Raw genomic sequence first — 25,262 nt, 5'->3', positions numbered from 1 at the left:
CATTTTAAATGTTAAAAACTGGGAAGGATATTATAGTGGGCAGAATTCTAATGAACCCCAAGTCCCCCTGCGCCCCTGTACACACATGCTTTATATGTTTTCACAACCCCTTCACTGTGAGTAGAACCTATGAATGTGGTGGGGTGTCATTCCTGTGGTTAAGTTGCTAATTAATTAACATGGAGTTAACCAAAAGAGACATTGTTCTGGATGGGTGGGACTAGAGACATTGCAAGATGATAAATGTGCCTCTGGATTTGGAGCACTAAGTTTGTGCTGGTTGGTTACTTGGCAGTAGATAACTGATACACTTGGGATCTGCAGGCATTTAAGAAGCTCCAAACACTGCCTCCCGTAGAATCATGTAAAGAGAAAGAAACATCCCCCAACATTCACTCTTTCCTTCTGTCTTTTTTATCTCTCTCCCCCACCCCCTTCTCTGCTTTTTCTCTTCTAGAATAAATGTACATCCTGGAAAGAGGATAAAGGATAGCTCCTATAACCACTTCCAAAAGGACAAGTAACAATTTCCACAAAAATGTCCACCATGAACAACTCTGAGTTCAAGCAGAGCCAGGAAATCCAGTGTTCTTAATTTAAGATGAAAAATAGATAAATAGATGGGAAGAGGCAAAATAGTTATTAGCTTTCCATTCTAATTATCTCTAAAAATAAGCAGGGATGTAGCCAAAGAGAAAATAAAGAATAAATAAAGTGAGAACTTCAGAGGGAACAGAGAAGAGGGAAGAGAAACTCATGAAGCTCTTCCCACATCATAAGTAAACAGGGTAAGGGGAGAATGTGGTATGAAGTAATGTGCACACACAGGGTACTGAAATGGAATAAAAGAACAACACAGCTGAATTGCCAACTTAGCAGAAATCTCCAAAACTTTAAGGTAAATTGGAAAAACTATTTGAGACTAAAAGTGTTCTTTCATGGGAACAGCACAGCCTGTCTAATATCCACTGGTGGTATCTTGACTAGTAAATTTTTCAGGTTTAAATATTTTGAAAAGTCCTGCAATTGATAGAACAAAGGAGAATAAACTTGGCCATAAGACATGACAGTAGTGCTCAGGTTACTAATAAAAGTGTGTTCATCTTTTTCTAGGGCTTTGAGATGTAGTGTTAGGTCATTTATTTGTTGACTTTTTATTCTTTTCATGAATGCACTCAATGCAATAAACTTTTCTATTAGTACTGCCTTCATACTGTCCCAGAGATTTTGACAAGTTGTATCAGTGTTCTCATTTACCTCTAAGAATTTTTTATTTCATTCTTGATTTCTTCTACTATCCATTCATCATTCAATTGTGTATTATTTAGTCTCCATTTGTTACAGTACCTTCTATTTTTTAGTCTTTCATTGATTTCTAATTTCACTCCATTGTGCTCTGATAGAATGCAGGGTATTATCTCTGGGTTTTTTTTTTTTTTTTTTGTATTTACTAAGGGTTGCTTTTTGGCATAAGACATGGTCTATTTTAGAGAATGAGCCATGTGCTGCTGAGAATAAAGTATATTTGCTCATTGATGGATGAAATATTCTATATATGTCTGTTAAGTCTAAATTATTGATTGTATCATTTAGTTCTGTAGTTTCCTTATTTAGTTTTTGTTTGGAAGATCTGTCTAGTAGTGAGGGAGGTGTGTTAAAATCACCTAGTATTACTGTATTGTGGTCTATTTGACTCTTGAAATTGAGGAAGGTTTGTTTGATGTACATAAATGCTTCATTGTTTGGATCATAAATATCTATAATTGTTATGTCCTGCTTATATATGCTTCCCTTAAGAAGTATAACGTGTCCTTCTTTGTTTCTTCTGATTAACTTTGGTTTGAAGACTACTTTATCTGAAATGAGAATGGAAACCCCTATTTGTTTATACAATTCATATGAGTGATAAGTTTTTTCCCATCCTTTCACCTTCAGCCTGTGGATGCCTGTGCCCATGAGGTGAGTCTCTTGGAGACAGCATATTGTTGGGTCTTGCTCTTTAATCCAATCTGTCAGTCTGTGTCTTTTGATTGATGAGCTTAGGCCATTAACATTCAAGGTTATTATTGAGATATGATTTGTATTCCCTGTCATTTTGATTTATTTCTAGTTTTTGATTTGTCTTAGCTTCTCATTTGGTTGAATGTCACTTTAGTGTAGATCCTCCCTTTGCTGGTTTTCACTTTTTTTCCCCACTCTATCCTCATGGAATATTTTGTTGAAAATGCTCTGTAGTATAGGTTTTCTAGTTGTGAATTCTTTTAACTTTTGCTTATCAAGGAACATTTTAATTTTAACTTCAAATCTGAAACTTAATTTTTTCTGGATATGAAATTCTTGGTTGGCATCCATTTTCTTTCAGAGTTTGAAATATATTATTTCAGGACCAAATCAATACCAAAAGCAGTATAAGACAGGAAATAATTAAAATCAGAGCTGAAATTAATGAAATTAAAACAAAAGAAACAATTGAAATAATTGGCAAAAGTTGGGTTTTTGAAAAAATAAATAAAATAGATAAACCCTTCACCATGTTAACAAAGAGAAAACTCAAATTACTAAAATACAAGATGAAGAAGGAAATATCACAACAGACACATCTGAAATACAGAAGATAATTAGAAACTATTTTGAAAATTTATACTCTAATAAAATAAACAATATTAAAAACATCAACAAATTTCTAGAGACATATGACCTACCCAAACTGAATGAAGAGGTGATACATGATATAAATGGATCAATTTCAAGTAATGAAATAGAAAACACCATCAAAAGCCTACCAACCAAGAAAAGCCCAGGACCAGATGGATTCTCAGCCGAGTTCTACAAGAAGAATTAACACCAATATTCCTCAAAATATTCCTTGAAATAGAGAAGGAGGGAACCCTTCCAAACTCATTCTATGAGGCTAATATCACCCTGATACCAAAACCAGACAAAGACACATCAAGGAAAGAAAACTTCAGACCTATATCCTGATGAACATAATGCAAAAATTCTCAATAAAATTTGGGCAAATCGCACACAAAAACATATTTAAAAGATAGTGCACCACCACGATCAAGTGGGATTCATCCCAGGATACAGGGTTGGTTTAACATATAGAAATCAAGAAACATAATTCATCATATTAATAGACTTAAAAACAAGAATCATATGATCATCTCAATAGATGTAGAAAAAACATTTGACAAAATACAGCACACCTTCATGTTCAAAACACTAGAAAAATGAGAGATAGTAGGAACATACCTCAACATTGTAAAAGCTATATATGTAAACCCAAGGCCAGCATCATTCTAAATGGAGAAAAATTGAAAGCATTCTTGCTAAAAAAAACTGGAACAAGATAATGATGTCTTCTTTCATGACTTCGATTCAACATCATCCTTGAAACCCTACCCAGAGCAATTAGACAAAAGAAAGAAATTAAAGGGATACAAATAGGTAAAGAAGAACTCAAACTATCACAATTTTCTAATGACATGATTCTATATCTCTATATCTAGACAATCCAAAAAATTCCACCAGAAAACTTCTAGACCTAATAAATGAATTCAGAAAAGTAGCAGGATATAAAATCAACACCCATAAATCAAATGCATTCCTATACATTAGTGATGAATCCACTGAAAGAGAAATTAGGAAAACTACTTCATTCACAATAACCTAAAAAAAAAAAAAAAAAAACCAACCTGGGAATCAATCTAACAAAAGAGGTGAAAGACCTCTACAATGAAAAACTACAGAGCATTAAAGAAAGAAATTAAAGAAAACTTCAGAAGATGGAAAGATGGAAAGATCTCCCATGCTCCCAGATAGGCAGAATTAATATTGTCAAAATAGTCATACTACTAAAAGCGTCATACACATTTAATGCAATTCCTATTAAAATCCCAATGATGTTCTTCATAGAAATAAAAAAGCAATCATGAAATTTATTTGGAAAAATAAGAGATACAGAATAGTCAAAGTAATCCTTAGCAAGAAATGTGAAGCAGGAGGCATCACAATACCAGACCTTAAACTAGACTACAGAGCTATAGTAATAAAAACAGCATGGTATTGGCACCAAAATAGACTTGTAGACCAATGGTACAAAATAGAGGACACAGAGACTAACCCAGATTAAATATGGTTATGCCATACTAGACAAAGGTGCTGAAAACATTCACTCGAGAAAAGTTAGCCTATTCAACAAATGGTGCTGGCAAAACTGGAAATCCATATGTAGCAAAATGAAATTAAACCTCTATCTCTCACCCTGCACAAAAATCAACTCAAAGTAGATCAAAGACTTAGGCACTAAAACAGAGACCCTGAGCCTTGTAGAAGAAAAAATAAAACCAAATCTTTACCACTCGGCCTACGATCTGACTTCCTTAACAAGATTCCTAAAGAACCAGAAGTAAAATCAAGAATTAATAAATGGGATGGATTCAAATTAAAAAGCTTCTTCTCAGCAAAGGAAACAATTAATAAAGTGAGGAGACAGCCTACAAATTGGGAGAAAATCTTTACCACATGCACCTCCAATAAAGCATTAATCTCTAGAATATATAAAGAACTCAAAAAACACCAAAAAAGAACCCCAAATAACCCAATCAATAAATGGGCCAAGGAACTGAACAGACACTTCACAGAAGAAGGAATACAATTGATCAACAAATGTATGAAAAAGTGTTCAACATTTCTAGCAATTAGAGAAATGCAAATCAAAACTGCTCTAAGATTTCACCTCATTCCTGTTGGAATGGCAATCATCAAGAATACAGGCAACAATAAATGTTGGCAAGGATGTGGTAGAAAAGGGACACTCATACACTGCTGGTGGGACTGCAAATTGGTGCAACCACTAGGGAAAGCAGTATGGAGATTTCTCAGAAAACTTGGAATGGAACCACCACTTGACCCAACTATCCCACTCCTTGGTTTACATCCAAAGGACTTAAAATCAGCATACTATAGTGATGCAGCCACATCAATGTTTATAGCAGCTCAATTCACAATGGCTACTCTATAGAACCAATCTAGGTGTCCCTCAATAGATGAAAGGGTAAAGAAAATGTGTTATATATATACTCAATGGAATATTACTCAGCTTTAAAGAAGAGGGAAATTATGGCACTTGCCAATAAAAGGATGGAGTTGGAGAATATCATGGTAAGTGAAATAAGCCAATCCCACAAAACCAAAGGCCAAATGTTTTCTTTAATATACAAATGCTAATTCATAATAAGGCAGGGGGCACAAAGGAAGAATAGCATGACCTTAGATTAGGTAGAAGGAAGTGATGGGAGGGGAGGAGGGGATGTGGGGAAAGATAGTAGAATGAAACAGACATTATTACTGTATGTATATATGTGACTACATGACCAATATGATTCTGCAACATGTACACTCAGAAAAGTGAGAAATTATATCCCATCTATGTATATCAAAATGCATAAACGCATTCTACTGTCATGTATAATTAATTAAAACAAATAAAACAGTTTTTTTTAAAAAGTCTGTTCGTCTCCATCCAGCCCTTCCCATCAGTGGATGCTGGTAAATGTTTGACTCTAGAGGGAAGTTGCGTGTGTGTGTATGTGTGTGTGCGTGCATGCTTACACGAGCACAAGCACACACATGTGTATAAACAGAATTAACTTATATGAAAGATGTGTAGCATACAAATTAAAAACAGTAAATTTAAATGGTATTTACAAGTTATAATAAAATATATAACCCTCCCATTGAATTAAATGATTCTCATAGTATGTTCTGTTGACGTTTTGCTGAAGCCTTGTCCAAGCTATGGCTATAATTAATTAAATAATGTAGTTCTAACATGAATATTCATGGGTACTTCTCTTTGCTTTTCGAAAAAAGAACAACATAAAACCACTTTATGCTCAAAGTTGCTGAAACTGTTCTGAAAAATAGTTTATTTAAAACAAGACAAAATTATATGTATAGAAATATTATTGAAATATTCATTCTTTTAGATGACTAATTGATTGATTTTGTCCAGAGGACAAAAATCAGATGTTTCTTCATTGTAGGAAATAATGTGCTACATGCTTTATAGAAAGAAAAGAAAAGAAAACATTGATTCTTATGAGTGATAATGGCCTTCAATAAGGGCATTTCAAGGGAGCACAGGATATGGTATGTGTCATGCTCTTGGACTTGAATGTTGTCACCATTGTCTTTTTGCTGAACTTTTTCATTTTTCATTAAGGTTTAGAAACATAAGGGTCTACTTTCCTGGAGACTGAACCAATTATAGACTCAAATTCAGAAATGATTGTAAAAAGTTTGATTGTATATGAGAACATGTATCATTTGTCCAAGTAATATTAAAAATTTCATGTCCTTATTCAAACACTAGATTCTTAATAAAACAACACTCAAATTAATAAAGAAGTATTAGTCTAAGGAACCAGTGGGGTAAACTCTGAGCAGGGCTTAAGAATACTGTGCTCAGATTCTAGAACATTTCTCCAAAATGTTCCTAAATTTAGAGAAATCATTACATTTCTATGTAGATGTTTCTCTAATGTAACATGAAAGCATATTATTGTCTCTTCATTTCATGAATAATAATAATAGTAGTTCAGCCTCAATATAAATAATAATAATTTATTTTTACTTTTTTTCTGTTTGTGAGGCCTTGTGCTGAAAACTTTATATGTGTTTATATGACTTAATATTCATAACGACCTATTAATTATAGTTCTTCTTAATCCTATTTTTTAAAATAAAAACACCATAGCTCTGAGAAGCTGCTCAGAAAGTAGGTGGAGGCTCTATAATTTGAAATTCTTATGCCTAATTCAAAAATGTGTGAACTTAAGTTTATCACTCTCTTATTTTTTTCTATTAACCCTTCCTTAGAATAATTCTTCAAAATAGAGAAAGGAAACCTTCAATGGCACATCTTTTGTGTTTTATATTCTTTTACTGTTTTAAATTTCAGTCCCCATGATAATTTTACAAGGATGTTGTTATTCTCAATTTATAAGTTAAGAGATAAACCCAAACAGTTAAGTACTGATTGCACACAATTTATACAAAAGAATTCCCCCATGTGATTTTAACCAAGTCACTTTCTTTGCAAGGCTGAGGTGCTAATTTGCAACTTAGTGAATACTTGATTTTTTTTGGGGGGGTGGGGGGCTATACTAGCAAAACCACTTTTTCTCTCCTATGCTTAAGATTTGGGGAAAAAATGAACAAAGGTAATATTAGGTGTCTCTAGGAATCAGCACGAAAGAGTTTGAGGTCAGCAAAATTTAGGCCTTTTAAAATCTTAACCTGAGACCCTAAGAGGTTTTCCACACCTTTGAAACCTTCAAGAAAAGGTGATTCGAAGAGCAACAGCTTCTCTTCAATCCCTGCAAGGTTTTTCTTCCCTGTCATCAGACTTCCAGAATAAAGGCTTGAGGGCTGTTGTGCAGATTCCCTCAGTCTGTGATGGTGAACCATCACAGCAATGACATCTTCCTTTCTGCTAGCCAAGCTCTCCAAGGGCAACAATTTGCCTCACTTTAGGAACAGCAAACCCTTACACTGAAAAAGGAGGGGTTGAAAAACACAGATCTGAAACAGATGAGTGAAAATCAGATTCTTAAAATCTCCAATCCCATTTCCCTGCTCGGAGTATGGACAACTGAAAAAGCAAAGAAACCATTGTCTAAAATCAACAAAACCCCAAAATACAGCCTCTTCACGTAAGCTCTGGAGCTGAGATTCAGGTGCCCGTCCAATATCTGAATATATAGGACCTCTCTGTTCATAACATTCTTCTGCTCCTTTACTGCCATGGCAAAGATATCCTATACTCTCCCTTGCTGGGGGCCTCAGCTTTAGAATTTCTGAACATCACTTTTGGTATTTACATGAGATTTCAAGACTGCTGGATGAAGCTGTCTTTTTATCTATTTCCCTTTATTTACTCATTACAAAAAAAAGTCCATGGTCACTGTAGAAAATGTGAAAACATGGGAAAGTATACAGAGGTAAAAAATCTTCAGTAAGATAAGTCAGAAGGGTGGCCCTCTATGCAGGGTTGGAGCAAAGTGAAGGGCTGGTATTGACTGAGAAGAGTCACGGTACAGCCTCTGGCTTGCTCCTCATGCTCCATGCATGGCTCTGGGGCTCTGGGCAATGGTGACATAGGAATCAAATATTTAAATGAATTAAGGGAAACTGCTTTTCACACCTCATTGTACACATAATACACCTCAATAAAAAGGAAAACAGTATCACTGATCACTCCAAAATAGAACAACCTTCACATTTTGAAATATTTCCTTCCTATGTGTGTAATATATATATATCACACCCATATATATGTGATATGTGTGTGTGTGTGTATATATACATGTATAACTGTACCTTATAGATAGTATACTCATGCAATAGTTTGGGATTCTTCTATCTTTACATAAAAGATGGTCCTTTACTTAACAACATTTTTTATTAGTTCATTTTAGTTATACATAATATTTGGATCAATTTTGACATGATTATATAAGCATGGAATGTAATTTACTCCAATTCAGTGCTGAGTACTTTTATCTCCTCTATCTCCATGTTTCTTTTACTTTGCTCTAATGATCTTTCTTCTACTTACTTACAGTTGTTTTTAATTACTGTATTATGGCTATACATGAAGGTGAAATTCACTGCAGTATATTCATATACATACATAGAAAAGTTTACCCAGATTCATTTCACTGTTTCTCCCGCTTTCCATCCATCTTCCCTCCCCATCAATCACTTTCTATACCATTGATTTCCATTTTCATGGAATTTTTCCACTCACCCATCCTATTTTTCTCTCTTCCTTTGAACTAGTTTCTGCATACTAAAGAAAACATTAGACATGTGACTTTCTCAGTCTAGCTTGTTTCATTTAGCATGGTGTTCTCCAGTTCCATCCAGCAAATGCCATGATTTCATTCTTTTTTATGGTTGCATAATAACATTGTTTTTACTTTCTTTATCCATTGATCCACTGATCAATGTTTCTTTACCCATTGATCTATTGATAGGCACTTAGGTCGGTTCAACAGCTTGGCTATTGTGAATTGTGCTGCTATAAACATAGATGTGGCTGCATCCTTATAGTATGATGATCTTAGATCTTTCAGATATATAGCAAGGAGTAGAATAAATGGGTCATATGGTAGTTCCATTCCTATTTTTTGAGGCATCTCCATCCTGTCTTCCAGACTGGTTGTACTAATTTGTAGTTCCACCCACATCCTCACCAGCATTCACTATTATTTGTATTCTTGATCATTGTCATTCTGATTGGAGTGAGATGAACTCTCAATATAGTTTTAGTTTGCATTTTCCTAATTGCTAGAGATGCTAAACACTTTTTTTCATATATTTATTTGTCACTGTATTTCCTCTTTTGAGAATTATCTGCTTAGTTGTTTGAATTGGGTTATTGTTATTTTTGTTGTTTTTAAATTCTTTATATTTGTGGATATTAATCCCCTATCTCAGGAGAAGATGGCAAAGGTTTTTCTCCCATTTTATAGTTTCCTTCTTCATGGTCTTAATCATTTCTTTTGCTGTGCCATCCCACTTACTGATTCTTGGTTTTACTTCTTGCACCTCAGGAATCTTGTTAAGGAAGTCAATGCCTGTGCCAATGTGTTAGAGTTTTGAGCCAATATATTCTTCTAGCTGCTGCTAAGTTTCCAGCACCAGTATGGAGTCCTTAGGAAAAAGAAGAAGAAGAATGAAATTTTAACTCTTGGTAATTTAAAATTTTTCCATTTCTAAAGCCACAAAAAATTTTAATCAATAATTTCAGCCATCTTATTTTCCCAAATTAAATCCCTAGATCTTTGATCTACTACTCTGAGTTGGTTTTTGAGGCAGCATGCGAAATAGGGATCAGTTTCATTCTTCTACGTATGGATATCCACCTTTGCCAGCACCCTTGGTTCAAAGGCTATCTAGTCTCCAACGCATGTTTTCTTAATAACTTTGAACTTGCAAGTAGTCACAGAGACAACAAAGCAATGTGCCCACTCAACTCCCTACCAACAGATGCCCATATACTCTCCTGCTCTATGATTCTAGATTCTATTCTAGGCCACAGCCTTTTAATCTTTTTTTAAATTTTTTGTTCTGTTTGTGCTTTTTTAAGTCTATGGGATCTTTGTTATGGTTGGGCTTATTTTTGAGGTATTCCACAAAGTTTATTACTTCATTTTCTCCAATAATTCAAAAACCTCAGAGAGCACAGAAATTGTCAACAGGAAGAGGCACATCGTGGCGAGGGTGGGAGCAAAAAGCAGAGAAGCATGTTGAAGTGGAGCTAGATGTGTACAGAGACAGAGGAGGCTTTGCTTTCACAAGACTAGGAACTGGGGTTCCAGCCTGAGTTCCCAGTGTAAGCAGGGCTCCAGGTGGCACGTGGGTCCCACAGCAATTTACTTTTCTTGGATTCTTGTGCAAATAGCCTGATAAGAAATCTCCCAAGAGACATGACTAAGGACAGAGGAAAATATGAAAAAGGAAGAGGAAGAATCCAGAAGAGAGTGATTTCAGACAAATCCCCAGCCTGCACCTGGTCTAGTAGGAATTCTGGAATCTGTTTTCCCAAGTTGCTGGGACCTGGGAAGAAAGCTGGGCAATCCTACTTCTGCACCAGCCCATTCTAGGGTGAGAATCTTCCATGGAGGCCATTCTTCTTCCAGGCCCTTTAGATCTGTAAACTAAAAAATGGCACAGCATGAGTGGCCTGAGGGTAGCCTTCTGAAGGAAGGTATAGGAGCCACCCATGGGAACCAAAACTTGCAGAACCTGGAGGAAAAAGGCTTTGCTGTATTCCTAATCTGTGTTGAAAAGAGTCGTCTGGGTATGCCACCTAAGCACAGCTCATTGTGCATCATACCATTCCTGGAAGCTCTACTCACTGACACTGTGATATGTAGGGCGCCCCCTGGAGGTGTGCGACCCCAAGTGTTCATACTCCACACCCAGACAGCCAGCATTAGTATGGAGTCCTTAGAAAGAATAAATTCTGGGCCCTTGGGCATTTAAAATTTTTCCATTTCTAAAACCATACACACACACACACACACCCCAAAGAAATGATCAATATTTTCAGCTATTGTATTTACCCAAGTTAAAACAACTCATGCTTCTTCCTCCCAATTTCTTTTCAATTTCGTTCTTTGAGAAATGAGGGTTCTTGAAAGAGCTAAATGTGATCATGCTGTGAACACCTTTATTATAATGTAACTCACTGCCCACATTTGGGAAAAGCAAGGGCACCATAGCTCTATGAACAGCATCAGAGGTATGAACACGTGATCTGTGCATGGAAAACACATGGCTGTGTTCTATGGCCAGCTCTGCTCCTTGTAAGCTCCTACAAGCTCTATTCCTTGCCCCAGACATGAATGCACCTTTTCATTTGTAAGTCCTCAGTTTCCTCATCTGTAAAATAAGATATTTGGATGTCCTTAATTTAAGGTTTTTTCATGACTTAAATTTTTTTCTAACATATCCATAAATGTAAGTATTGATGCTGATTCTCTCCTAGTTCTATCCTTCATCTCAAAATAAACACCTAGATGATAAATATGCCTAAATAAAAATCCCTGCTCTATGGTCGAAGATCATGGAAAACAGACATGTTTCCCCTTAAAATATCAAAAGACTTCCTAGAAGGGATCATTCCAATGTCTTAACATCTAGGACTACATGTTAAGTGTCTGCTAGGGCAGGAAACACTTGCAAAAATCTTCAAGAAATTCAATAGACATACATTTGTTTAAGAAGCTTCATTGCCTCTGGCAAGACCTCATTATTCAAAGAAGGAATCTAGACATAAACACATTTATCATTAGCCATGGCATTAAACTATTATTAATTTTAGTAGGCTGGAAAGTATATACCTATAGGTGTATGCTTAAGGCAAGAAAAAAAATCCATGATATTCCCGATAAATATTTCTAATAAATCTTAATTTACCTTACTGTCTACCCTCTACTTTGAGCTCCTTGTAGGTCATCAGTATCTCTCCCATCTACAAATGAATTTATTTAGTGTTTATTGAGGCTTTATACATACGTTAATATATTTAATCTGTGCAATGAATATTTTGAGTAAATGTAAAAAAATAAGATTCTATTGCATATGGAAGAAATCCCAAAGTGACCGAAACAAGACTACTTTGTCTCTCACAGAAAAAAAAAAAACATATATGGATAATATATATATATATATATATATATATATATATATATATATATATTTATGAAGGATGAAATTAAACTTGCGTGGAGGATTGCATGTACCTTGGAACCTGTGAGCATTCTATTTTTCTGCTTTGCCCTCCTGGTGTGTGCAATCTATTCTTAAGATCATATCCTGGTTCAGAATGACCGCTAGAGTTCTATTTATCAAATTCATATTCCAAGCTGAAAGAGAAAAAGAAGAGAAAGGGGATATAATTCTCAACTGGGTCCAAAACTTTAAAGAATGTTTCCAAGAGGGAGAAAGACATGAGCTAGAATCTCATTGGTGAGAACTTAGTCCCTGGAAGATTGAGGGGGAAAAAAATTGTATTTGTGGAGACAATACTGGTCACTTAAAAACTGAGAGTCTGTAGCCACGGAAGGAGAGAATGATATTTATCAGCAATTGGCAAAGATGTGATCTCCATGTAATAGATAGACATTAAGGTTCAGTGTAATTGTATACAATTTTAAAACAGTATAGCTAGCAATCTGCCTCATGGCAAAGCCAATGCATTTTTTACTGTGTCACACTATCATCAAGGCTATCTAGCAGAAGGTTGTCAGGTCCAGGTGTTGAATGCACATTTGCAAAATGTGTTAACAGGGAAGCAAGATGCTAAAGAGCAGGGAATGTTGTGCAGACCTTTCCACTTTAATGTGCATGAGTTCCCTGCTCACCTAGTTAAAAATGAAGTTCATGATTCAATAGGAATGGAGGGCAGGTCTGAGAGTCAGCATGCCAATCAGCTTTCAAGTGACACCCATGCTGCTGGTCCATGGCACACTTAGAGAAACACCATCAAATATGATAGCCTTTTACCACATGTGGCTATTGAGTACTTGAAGTGCCACTGGTCTGTGAAATGTACTGTGCTGTAATTGTAAAAATACACACTGTATTTAAAAGACTTAGTTTGAAATTGATTTCTTGCGGAAATTATAGTGTTTGGGTTGTGTTGCATTAAATAAGATATGCTATTTCGATTAATTTCCCTTTTTCATTGTTTAGATATGACTACCATAAAACGTAAAATTATATATGTGGTTCTTCATATTTTTTTTGGTCTATATCCTGACTTCCTAGCAGAGACACTATAAGCAAGTTACTTAATTCACAAAGTGTGGTTTTTCCTTATAAACTGAGAGTCATAGTGTTTCCTTCATATGTTTGTTATACGATTAAATAGGAGGGCTGGGGATGTGGCTCAAGCGGTAGCGTGCTCGCCTGGCATGCGTGCGGCCCGGGGTTGATCCTCAGCACCACATACAAACAAAGATGTTGTGTCCGCTGAAAACTAAAAAATAGATATTAAAATTCTCTCTCTCTCTCTCAAAAAAAAAAATTAAACAATTAAATAAGAGAACCAAATAAATCATTTAATACCTGGTAACACTTTGAAACTGAATTACGGAGTTAGGCTTTCAACAGGGAACACTAAAAAAAAAAAAATCATTTGATGCTTCATATTTTTTAAAAATGGCAAGCATAGGAATTAGGCACTTTAAGACTCTTCGTTGCCAATTACTTTAAAAATTATTTTGGTCATATATAACACGTAAATTGTGCCTGATCTATTTTTCTTATGAGGTAGTCAGTGTACAGACACAAGGATATTTATTAAGTTGTATTAAGTTATCAGTGCTGGACACAGCTACAGAACCTACATTTTCCAGACTAATGAGTTGCCAGTCATGTCACCTTCGTTTGCATAGGACTACATTCCACTGTAGATCCTCAAAGCAATCTATATTCAAAAAAAGCAGATCCTTCCAAACTCCATGTTTCTATCAGTCTGACTCTTCCCAGAATGCATAGGCTTTTGGTGAAGCCATCAGAAATCAGTTTACTGAGTGGGCAATTTTCCCAAAACCAATTAGTTCAAAGTCTAATTCAACAGCAACCAACAATAAAAATAAATTCATCAAATTTACTTGTATCTTTCAACTATTTAGTTGTGATTCATGGGTTTTGATTTTTGTCCTCATTACAGCATTTTAACAAATGCTAAATTTGTATCTGTCCCAACCCCTATTAGAGCTAAGGGACACAGAGAAGGAGAGGCTGAGGAAAGAGAGACAAGAGAACAGAGAATTGCAAAGGGGAAGATGCAGGGTAGAAGAGAGAAATGCTTCAGAAGAGGAGAAGCATGTAATTAAAAGATATTGGTTCCAAATACAGAGCACTTTAAACTCTATTTTTTAAGAATATATTATTTGTCCTACAAGTGGAGGATTGATACAGTTCTTGATATTTAAGAAAAAATTGCAGAATGCATTAAATCTATGTGAATAACGTTTATCAACACAATATCCTCATGCAAAATAATATATGCATGAGCATTTTCGTGTTCAATAATTATCCCCATGAAATATCTTCTTAAAGGCCCAAGTCTTCCAAGTCTCCAGCTCTCATCTCTCATCCTCCAGGTGGTAGCCACAGAAGCAAGGGTGCAAACATACTGTCATATACAGATGACAGCAAAACCAAAAAAGTTGTCCATCAAAAATAGTTTTTGACAATGCAAGTTAATGAATTTGCATTAAACATATTTGCCTTTGCAAACAACCATTCCATGAATTGGCTTCCAGGAGTTAGACTGCTTTTAAAGGAGCAAAAAGAGCTAATAGTGGATGTGTTAAGATGGAAGTTCAGACACTGGAGACAATGTTAGAAATTCTACCTTTTACTTTCCTAAGAGAAAAACTTGACAAATGGTCAGTCACATGCTTTTGTTACTTTAAGTCACTTAAAGTGCTATGATTTAAAATGTGATACAACTGTCGACCACTATCTGAATCTGTGCCATGCCCTGAGCCCCACCCACATCCTCACCTACCTGCCATTTCACTATGCCATTCTTTCTTGCTTAAGTGGATGTGATTTGAGATTCTTCTTATTTATACCATAATCATTGAACTTTTTTGATATGTGTATAATAAGAAATATAAGTGCCATCCTGAGTTTTCCAACCATATTAGCACATAAGTGTGAATAGAGTGTGATTCCCCCAAAATGGATCAAAGAATAAATATGCAACTATCTTTTTTTTTCCCCTTGGTACTGGAGATTGAACTCAGGGGCACTTAACCACTGAGTCACCTCCCCAGCCCTTTTTTATATTTTTATTTAGAGACAGGTTCTTGCTGAGTTGCTTAGGGCCTTGCTAACTTGCTGAGGCTGGCTTTAAACTTGCAATCCTCCTGCCTCAGCCTCCTGAGCTGCCGGGATTACAGGTGTGTGCCATCATGCCCAGCAATGCAACTATCTTAATGAGAAAACATAATTCAAAGACCAGAAATAGGTGCCTAGCCCCAGACTAAAGGTCTTCATATACCTAAAGAATGCATCAGTGAGGAGAAGAGAATGATTGAAAGTGATCTGAATTATTGATGATGCTGACCTCAGATCAAGATGCCCCTCCCACTGTCTCCATTTGGGTGGTCCTAACGGCAGGTATGCTCATCTGGTACATCTGGGAATACTGTATTGTCATAACTCGACTCATTTAAAATTCACATAGTGGATTTGATTTGATGGCCTCTGCTCTTCTTCCATGTTTAAGCAACAACATTTCCAAAACATATTTTCGTGTCTTAAGTTTATATGAACCTCTTTCTACAAACTCTTCTTCACCATCACTCCCTATTATTGTTAATACATTTATCTGCTGTGTGTGCTAGTGTATCCATTAGACTACTTGGTTTTATAATTATATTATGAGGTAGATACCTTCATTGATAAAGGTGATAAGTAATCATATAAAGAATACCCTCAGAACAACTCAGCTGGACTAGAATTTTGGACCAACATGTTTGACTCGTGAGCCTTCAAGGGCCCAACTTCTGCACACCACACTCTTCTGAGTCTCATCACTAATGAGTGACTCTTGGAAGCCAACAAGACCAGGAATCGGAGCCAGGTCCTGAACTGTGAAAAATCCACACATCCGAGAGTGCCAGGCAGTCTCTCCTGCCTAATTGATCAATAATGTCATAGCTATAACAACTGCATGCAACTTCTTGATTTTATTGTCAATTTTGAAAGGCAGATTAACATCTAATAATAAGAATCATACATCTATACTTAATAGTTTATACATATACACCATTTTAGAAGAAGAAAAAAGCTGACACTGCCTTTTTATTCCCAGAACACCTACTATCTTCTCAAAAAAAAGTGTTGTTGCTATTGCCTAAATACCTCACAGATGCAAATGAAGTGACCTAGACTCTGGAGAAAAAAAAAATTGGGGGCCAGAATAAATTTTTGGCTCGGGCAAGGAATTCTGTTCTACCTCCTTTCCAAAATATAAATAAACAAATAAAGCCAACCCCAAACTGAGTAACCCAGAAGTCCAGCTGGTAAAGAAAACCAGAAATTCCCAAACTGACAGGAGTAAACATCAAGATGAAAGTCAAAAGAAGCACTAAACCAAAATAAAACTAGAATCACAGCAGAAACAGACCTTAGATGGACACAAGGTAGCAATCTCAAATTTTTTTTCCATCTTGAAGGCTTCTTTTTTTTTTCCCCCTAAGAATGTAAATCTCTTTCTTACACAATTTGTGAATCGTTGAGCCAATACTTGGATGGCTTGAGTCGGGGAAGTTTAGAAGGCAGGGAAGACAAATTAAGGACTTAGCTCTTTCTCAGTGAAGAGGGAACAGAAGGCTTCACAGTGGGAACCTTGATGGGTACATAGGATAATTCTCAGAATATTCAGTTTATCGGAACATCCTGTTCTTTGGTAAAATAGTTCTTTCCTGACACAAATATTTCTGACCTTGGGAAAGTATTTAATTTACGATTGTTATGTACCAAAGGATGTGTTTTTTTGTGTTTGCATCTGTGAAAAGAGAGCAATGAATGATGCTGGGAAATTGTGGGAACACAATTCACTTGTGGGAGTGCTTCCAATATTTTAAAAAGCTCAAATTGGCCTAAGAGGACAACATGAGAATTTACCTTAACACCACTTAAGTCTCAACAAAAGAAGAATAACAATTAACATAGGGAAAGGAGTTTCTTTCAGAACACAGGAAACTGAGTCAGAGAAAAATATGGGCCTTAGCTTCCAGGTTCCAATTTTGGTATGAATGAGGTCATCAGGAACCAAGGGCAATTAAATGGCACTTTCATTTGAAAGAAAGATCACAAAGGGATGGGTGAACACAGCACCATATATAATTCATACTACCATCTCGCCAATTATTGAAGACTCAAAAAATTAAATAAAAGTAAAATATCCAACAAACAAACATCAAAAAGTGGCACAATTCTGAAAACACAGTAGGATCAAGAGGATCCTTAAGATGTATTTTGAGCCAAAATAAAGAAACATATTAACGGAAGCAGATAATAATTCTGGGACCCACAAGATCAGATCTACCATGCCACCAGCAAGGAATGAGCCTTTCTAGAAACAAATTGACTACAGCTCCACTGAATTTCTTTGGATTGGAAATGAGAAGTCAAATTTTAATGTACATTTGTTAGTGTAAACGTAAACCCTTGCTAGAGAAAAATTCTAACCTGGTCTCATTGGAGATGGTTGGGTCAGTTGAAAATGGCATCATCTGTAAGATTATGCTGTTCTACAGTTAAATTTCCCAGTACATATTGTTCCTGTATTGAGTCAATATGTTTGAGCCAAGTGTCATTCATAATTAGCATGCCTTCGTGTAACTATTGGTAACTTTGAATTTGTTGGCAGTAGGTGAGGGCTATTGGCCTCTTTCCCTGCTCTTATAACCAAGATGCAATGAAAATGTCTAAAACCAAATTTCCATCACACAGGCAAACATTTATCCCCAAGCAGGTGTAACAATAGTTTGTAATCTAGTGAGTACTCTGAGGAAGTTTCAGCTCTATGTTCTTTTAAGAGCTCTGACAGCACCCTAAAAGAGAGGTCTCCTCAGGACAAATGCAACCATGTCCTATTGGCAAGAGTCAACCATCCCTGCATGTGCCAGGCAACAAAGAACCCCAGGAATCTGTGCCTGTACGTGGGCCATTTTGTAATCTAAATCTATGGGTCCATTCTAAAGTTTATTATCTAGGTTTATTAGACTCTTATACCCTATTCAGATGAGAGTGAGAATGCCTATAAAGTGCCACATCTAAAGTATAGGATAAAGCAAAAATAATACAATATTATGTATACCACACCATCTCTATCAAAGTGCTTTAAATGATAAACAACCTAGGCACCAATCCAATGTCCATCAACAAGAGAACAGACAAAAAACAATGTGATACAGTCATATAATGGAATATCCCAAGAAGAGAAAGCAAAAACCAACTGATAATTGCAATGTGAACGAATCTCTAAAACATGATGGTAAGTTTAAAAAGTCATGAAAAAGAGTATTTACTGTAAGATTCCATCTTTATGGTAGTTCAAGAATAGGAAAATGGTTTATGAAGATAAAAATCAGAATGGTGATTGACTATGAAAGAGAGGGAGGGGCTTTGACTGCAGACATGCAAAGCACTGTATTTATACATGTATATACACATCGAATGTAATTTTACCTCAAAAAAAAATCACAAACAAAATGATATGGATCTATTCCCAAAAGAAGAGCCTCAGGGTAGTTCAGGGGTTGCAGTGTTGTTAAAGAAGGAAATGTTCATTTGATCTCTTGATAGCTGTGATACCAAGTCCTGAACTTGTCTAAGCTGCTCCAGAGCATCAGACGCTCCTAACTAACTGCTTTGCATGATTCAAATCAGCAAATCCAATCAACAGTTTAGAAAGTCAGAATTTTCATTATTCCCATTGTATCCCTGATGCAACTAATGCTAGAGAGATTGGTGTTTCATTCTTGTCACAGCCTAGTGAGTGACAGTGCTGGTCATCAGGCAGGTGTCTTTATTCAGCTCCAAAGTTCCACAGCTTACACTTCAGGCCAAGGCTATTTCCTGCTTTCATCCCCCATCTCTGTGTGACTGTTACATGGACACTAGGAATTATCATCAAATGCAAATTTGAATTAGAAAACAGATTTTCTTTTTTCTTTCTCCTCTGCATTGCAATACAAGTCTTTTCCTGAAAATCTGGGATTGATAAAAATGTTTATTATCATTTAGAAAGAAGTCAATTCTGATAGGAGATGCATTTCCACTACTAAGATTATATATCCCTTATGACATGTTCAGCTAATTGGGTCATTGTTATTTTACCTCTTTGGTTGTAACTCCAGTTTTGCTGCATCTCCAGAAGTTTTATTAAAACATTCCTAAAATCTGTAGTTAGTATTAAATTACAGTTCAGAAAAATAAAGTCATTTTATTTTTTTTTCAAAAGTGGGTCAAATTTTCTTTTTAAAGAGTAAAGTGCAGAAAAAGTCAGAACAAAGGAATGATTTTGTGAGTTCCTTTTTTTTAATCTTACCATATATATATTAGAGAGAGAGAGAGAGAGAATTTTTTTAATATTTATTTTTTAGTTTTCGGCGGACACAACATCTTTGTTTGTATGTGGTGCATAGGATCGAACCCAGGCTGCACGCATGCCAGGCGAGCACGCTACCACTTGAGCCACATCCCCAGCCCCCTTATATTTCTTAAAGAAGCTTCACTCTGACTTACTGAGAAACTAAGCACGCACGTACACTATTTAAAACAGTCCTGACTTATCCAGTACTGTGTGAGCTGATGGTGACCTTTGGATATATAACTTCACTCCATACTTGTCTAAGGAACAAATGATAATGAGGATGCTTCAGTGGGAGCATATATAAGAGTTTTAAAGATTTTAATTTTATTATTAGGCTAGAATAAGAACAATAGCCTTTTTCTGCCTTTTCCTTCTCTGTCACACTCCTCATCTTGCACACATAAATCAAGTGCTTTTACATACACCCACAGCATTCTGAACCATTCAACGTCCACAGGGACAACTGGACAGTATTAGAAGAGCTGGCTGTGTCCCACCATGTGCAATGTTAAGCTAACAGTTTATGCCTGCAGGTGGCTGCTTGCAAATGCAATTAAGCCCTAAACCCATTGGGAGGGCTCAAGTGTACCTAATTAGCTGGTCCAAGATCGTATTAATACTAGTAATTTTCCACCTGCAAAAAAACATGGACAGCTTAAGCCAGAGGAAGTGAAATATATGGCCAGATGTCCACAGGCCATGGTAGCCATTGCTATTTAGTAAAGAGAAGTATTGAAACCATTATATTTAGGAGGAGTTGGATCATCCCTGGCTCATTAAAAAGGATTTTTCTCAGCAAAAAGAGAAAGCCTATTTCCTGCATGGGATTTTTGAAAAATACAGTGCTTAGTCCTTTCAAAGTGAATTGTGACAGTTTAGGGCAAGGAATACAGGATCTGGAATGAGTCTGACCTACATTCTAATCATATCTTGAAGGTGTTAGCCCACTGATAAACAGTGGAGTGAGGAGTTGAACGTGGATTGCAGGATACTAGTTTCATGCATTTTCTTATTACACATAAAGTCAGGCCACAACATGATAGAAACATTATGTCATAGGAAATTAATAATTGAGACCTTGGTGCATTCCAATCTGAGATAATTAACTTTCTAGAAAACACAGCTTTACAAAAGTAGGTCATATTATTTTGTAGTAGCAATTTAGACAATCTTTCTGGGACTGTGATGTACCCAGAGACATCGAGCTCAGGCACAACATAAAGGGTATTTATCATAGTCGGTGCTTTGTTGAAGTTGCATTATTTTTCTGTTAGGAAAGAAAACTGGAAGAAGTAAAAGTCACTGGAATATTAATCTCAAGTGGTTTATGATACAAATTGGAAGAGAAAAGCAGGAGGCTTTGAGGGAAAGATGTAGGTCAAGGAGTTAAGTGTTTATGGCATAATCAGATAGGATATGGAGGGGGACAAATGAGGACAAAGTGACTCACTCTAGTGTGTCCCATACCCAGGAATCATGGGTGTCCTAGATGACAAGTGAGCCCTCAAAGATTGAGCCAGACCAGTTGTTAGATGCACCTACATTAGAATAGTGGGCCATCAAGTGCCCTATTAGTTGCAGCATATTTAAGAGTACAGCCTCCAGAGTCAGGTGCCAGAATCCTTGTTCCATCACCTACTAACTATGTCCAATGCAAGTTACCTGCTCCCTTGAAGTTTCAAATAGCCATGATTACAGCGTTTCCTTCACAGACTGATCAAGTGGGAAAATCCAAGCCAAGTGTTTGGAGGAAAGTAGGTGCTCAATATTTGTTAGCTCTGAAAATTTGGCCTTGGACATCACTATTATCCCATATTCTGCTCTATACTTCAGCAGACAAAATACATTCCTAAATGATGTTCCAACATGTTCTAAAACAAGAAAAAGATAATGAAAAAATGGTGACAAAAAAGGAAACAAATGCTCAAGATGCAGCCAACAGTGATATATTCCTTTAAACAAGGGTATTCATCCCTTATCTCCTTTCTAATTATTAGTCAAGGCTTAACTCAACTCTCCACTTGGCCTTGATAAAACTCCCTCCAATTACATAAATCAGAGAATTAATTCTCCTTTTCTCTGAGTTCCCCAAATGCATTGTGTTTACCCTGCTTGCCAGGCTTATCACTTGCTGTTCCACACTTTGGTTAATTGCAGGATTCTCACCAGCTAATTTAGGTAATTTTTAAGGATTCATCTCTAATTTCAAGTAGAGTCTAATGCTTTTAACATAGTAATTCCATAGATGCCTATTTAGCATTGAAATTAGTAACTATTTTTATTAACAAACACACACACACACATGCAAACACATAACTCACTCGTTCACCAAGTTCATCTAAGAAATGAAAATGTACCTATAGTTTCATCTCACAATGCACGTTTTGGTGGGAAACAATACATTATTCTAAGGAGTGAAATATCTAGAGACAGTCCCACCCTCTCCTCAGTTGACCTCAAAGAAAAGACCAAGGGAAGAACAGTCGTGTGCATAGAATTGTATTATTGAGAGGAAATTCCACTTGCTCTTTGTTGCTCTCTGTTTTGAATAAAGCAGAAAATGGGAATCTACCTGACCAAAGAGGATTGGAACACAGAGTTAATAACAAAGTTCTTTGCAAATGCATGTTTTAAAAAAATTTCTTTTTCACAAAAGGCCTTGTCATAAGCAATGGAGTTGAGTCTATGAGCCACTCACACAAATAATTCCTGTGCAGATATAATTTTGAATTTTAGTTGCATTGAAGTACATGATAAAGTTTATCTCCAAAACCTTCAGCATCTGAGCTACTTCCTACAAATTCTTAGGAGACACACACACACACACACACACACACACACACACACACATATATATATATATATATATATTTTTTTTTTTCTTACTGTTCTAAGTCCTTTTCAGGTTCCCTTTATGTACTCTCTAGTTCTGTCCTGGGGAGAGCAGACAGGGTGGCCTCTTCCTTGGCAATACAGACCTAGATTTAGAAATATTATATATATGTAATGTGTGTATGTATGTGTGTGTATACACACACACACACTCAGATTGCTGCACAATAAGGTCAAAGAAGCTATATAAACAAGACAGGAAGACATTAGGTCAAATAATTTTTCCTTGTCCTTCTGTTTCTGTGTCTCTTTCACACACACACACACACACACACACACACACACACTCAAAATACCATGATTTAGTGGATCCAGTGATTTAAAATGCATAAACAATCACCAGCAAGGTAACCCTTCCTCTTGCTGCATAAGAGAAATTTAGATAATTTTTTTTAACGTTGCTGTTTTGAGCCCACAAGGGCTTTTCTTTTTGGTCTTGAGAAGCACAATAATCAATTCCTCTGAAAGAGAAAAAAAGAATGTATTTTTCCCAAATATGTTGCACAGAAGATAAGGCAACTTCTCCCGGGGGAGATGGGAAGAACAAACAGTGTTGTCAACACAGGAAGGCCGCCTCGGAGGTGGACACATCCCCTGCCACCCTGATTAGAGAAAGGCAGGAAGCAAGGACTGTTTCCTTGGGAGCCACCACGGGAGCCATGCTGTAGTCCTGAGGGCAGAAGGGGATAAACAACCAAAGCTGGGAAAGGCCCTGATTCCAAAGTGACATTTTTTTTTTCACTCATCGTCCACAGCACAAGCTGTTTCTGAATCTGGGTGGGCAGTGCCAAGGTAGAGACCACCCTGCCTGCTCTCCCCAGGACAGACCTGGAGAGTGTGCCCAGGGAACCTGACAAGACTTAGGGCAGGAAGAAAAACTATAAAACTATTTTAAACTCCAACTCTCTCCATGGGGAAACGAGTTTGTACACTAGATTTGCACTGTGCCAATTTAGCTAAGGAAGAACTATGTTTCCTAACATTCCCATTCTCACCCCCGTGCAAATCTAGTGGGCATAGGCCATAAGGTAGGATTGCGAAAGCTCAATATGGTTGAGCATCAAGCACAGTCTGTTAAAGCCCTGAAGACTGGCACTTGCAGAAGAGCAGGGCACATGGTACTATTGCAGATCACACAGGTCACTGCACTTGTTGACACTGGGCAGAAGCCAGGCATGCAGCTCCTATAACTCTCACCAGATCTTTCCTTCAGGGTCCCCAGATCTTGCCTGGACCAAGTGTGCAATTAGCCTCCACCGAAGCACACCGGTTTCTCTTGCAGATCATTTTCATCTTTGAAGTTGGAAGCTTCAAGACAGGCTGATGGGAGTTCCAGTTTGTCCTTGTGGGTTCCAGATCACCCTCCTGGATTCTTCTTTATCTGTTCTCTATGTGCTTTGCGTCTGTCTTTTCTTTGTGATAGCTTTTCCCTGAGCCTTCACACTCCAGTGAGACACAGCAAGGACAGCCATTCAGAAACTGCTTAACTAGCTCCATCAGCAGGAAAGATCCAATCTCTGTAATACTTTATTCTACAATGCTGCTAGTGGTTCTGTTACTGTAGTCAGACCCCACCGGATACCATCTCAATTCTACATCACAGTCACCAAGGTTCTTTGGTCTGGGGTTGACCTGGTTATTAACCAGATGATTTGATTCAGACAAGATGGAGCCCTGGAGAGTTCCGATAAGATGAAGTCATGAAAATATAATTGCAGAGTTGAAAAATGGGATAGTAACAGGTGGCCATAGACACTCATTCTGAAGCAGTGAAAAATGACGGTTTGAAACCTTGAGAATTCTCAATTAAATGTTTCTAGGAATATATCAGTTTCTATGTTTAGACCTATGTCCATTTATATACACACAAATGTGTTTGTGTGTGTCCAAAGTAGATATTATGATTGGTCTCTTAAGTATAAATTTTCTAATAAGCCTTACAACTTGATATATACACAATTAAATGATTTCCTATAAAAATAAAATAAAAATAGTTAGAAAAACAGCATGTTACCTAGCAGACATCTCCATGGGACTCGTTTTTTGTAAACAAATATGAACGGTAGGCTGCCAAAGGAATTCTGAAATGCTGTATTAATACAGCTGGGTTTGGAGAAAATAACACCGCTCCTTGTAACTTTGAGAAATAAAAATGATTTGGTTATACTATTTTATATATACTTTATACTCCATCTCATTTCCAATAGTATTTGAGGCATATGTTAAGACATGCATATATTGGAAAATATGTACACTAAACCCAAATAAAATAATTACTTGGTGAAAGAGAGGCCAGGAAAAAGTATGGCTGGAAATATAAAACAGAGCAGATGTGAAGTAAATTCAGAAAACTATAAATTCAGAAGGACACCTACCTTTAATTCCTGTGCAGTCGTGTATAATAGGTACAGCAGTGTGAGGCGGTGACCTGAAAAGCTAGTGCAGGTTTAATCAAGATGTAATATGATGTATGCGGAAACTGGTAATTCAATTTACCCTGTACTAATCAGGTCTCACCTACAATATTCATTCAATTTATGGTTCCAGGATGAAACATATTTAGATAAACAGGAGCATGTTCAGTTAAAGATATAAAATAGTGAAAGGATTGGAAATCATGTGTTAGGAAGAACAGTTGAAGAAACCAAGAATATTTAGCCTA

The sequence above is a fragment of the Marmota marmota genome, unplaced genomic scaffold (assembly GCF_001458135.2).
Source record: "Marmota marmota marmota unplaced genomic scaffold, marMar, whole genome shotgun sequence".
NCBI classification, from domain to species: Eukaryota; Metazoa; Chordata; class Mammalia; order Rodentia; family Sciuridae; genus Marmota; species Marmota marmota.
Note: the sequence above shows the minus strand (reverse complement) of the source record.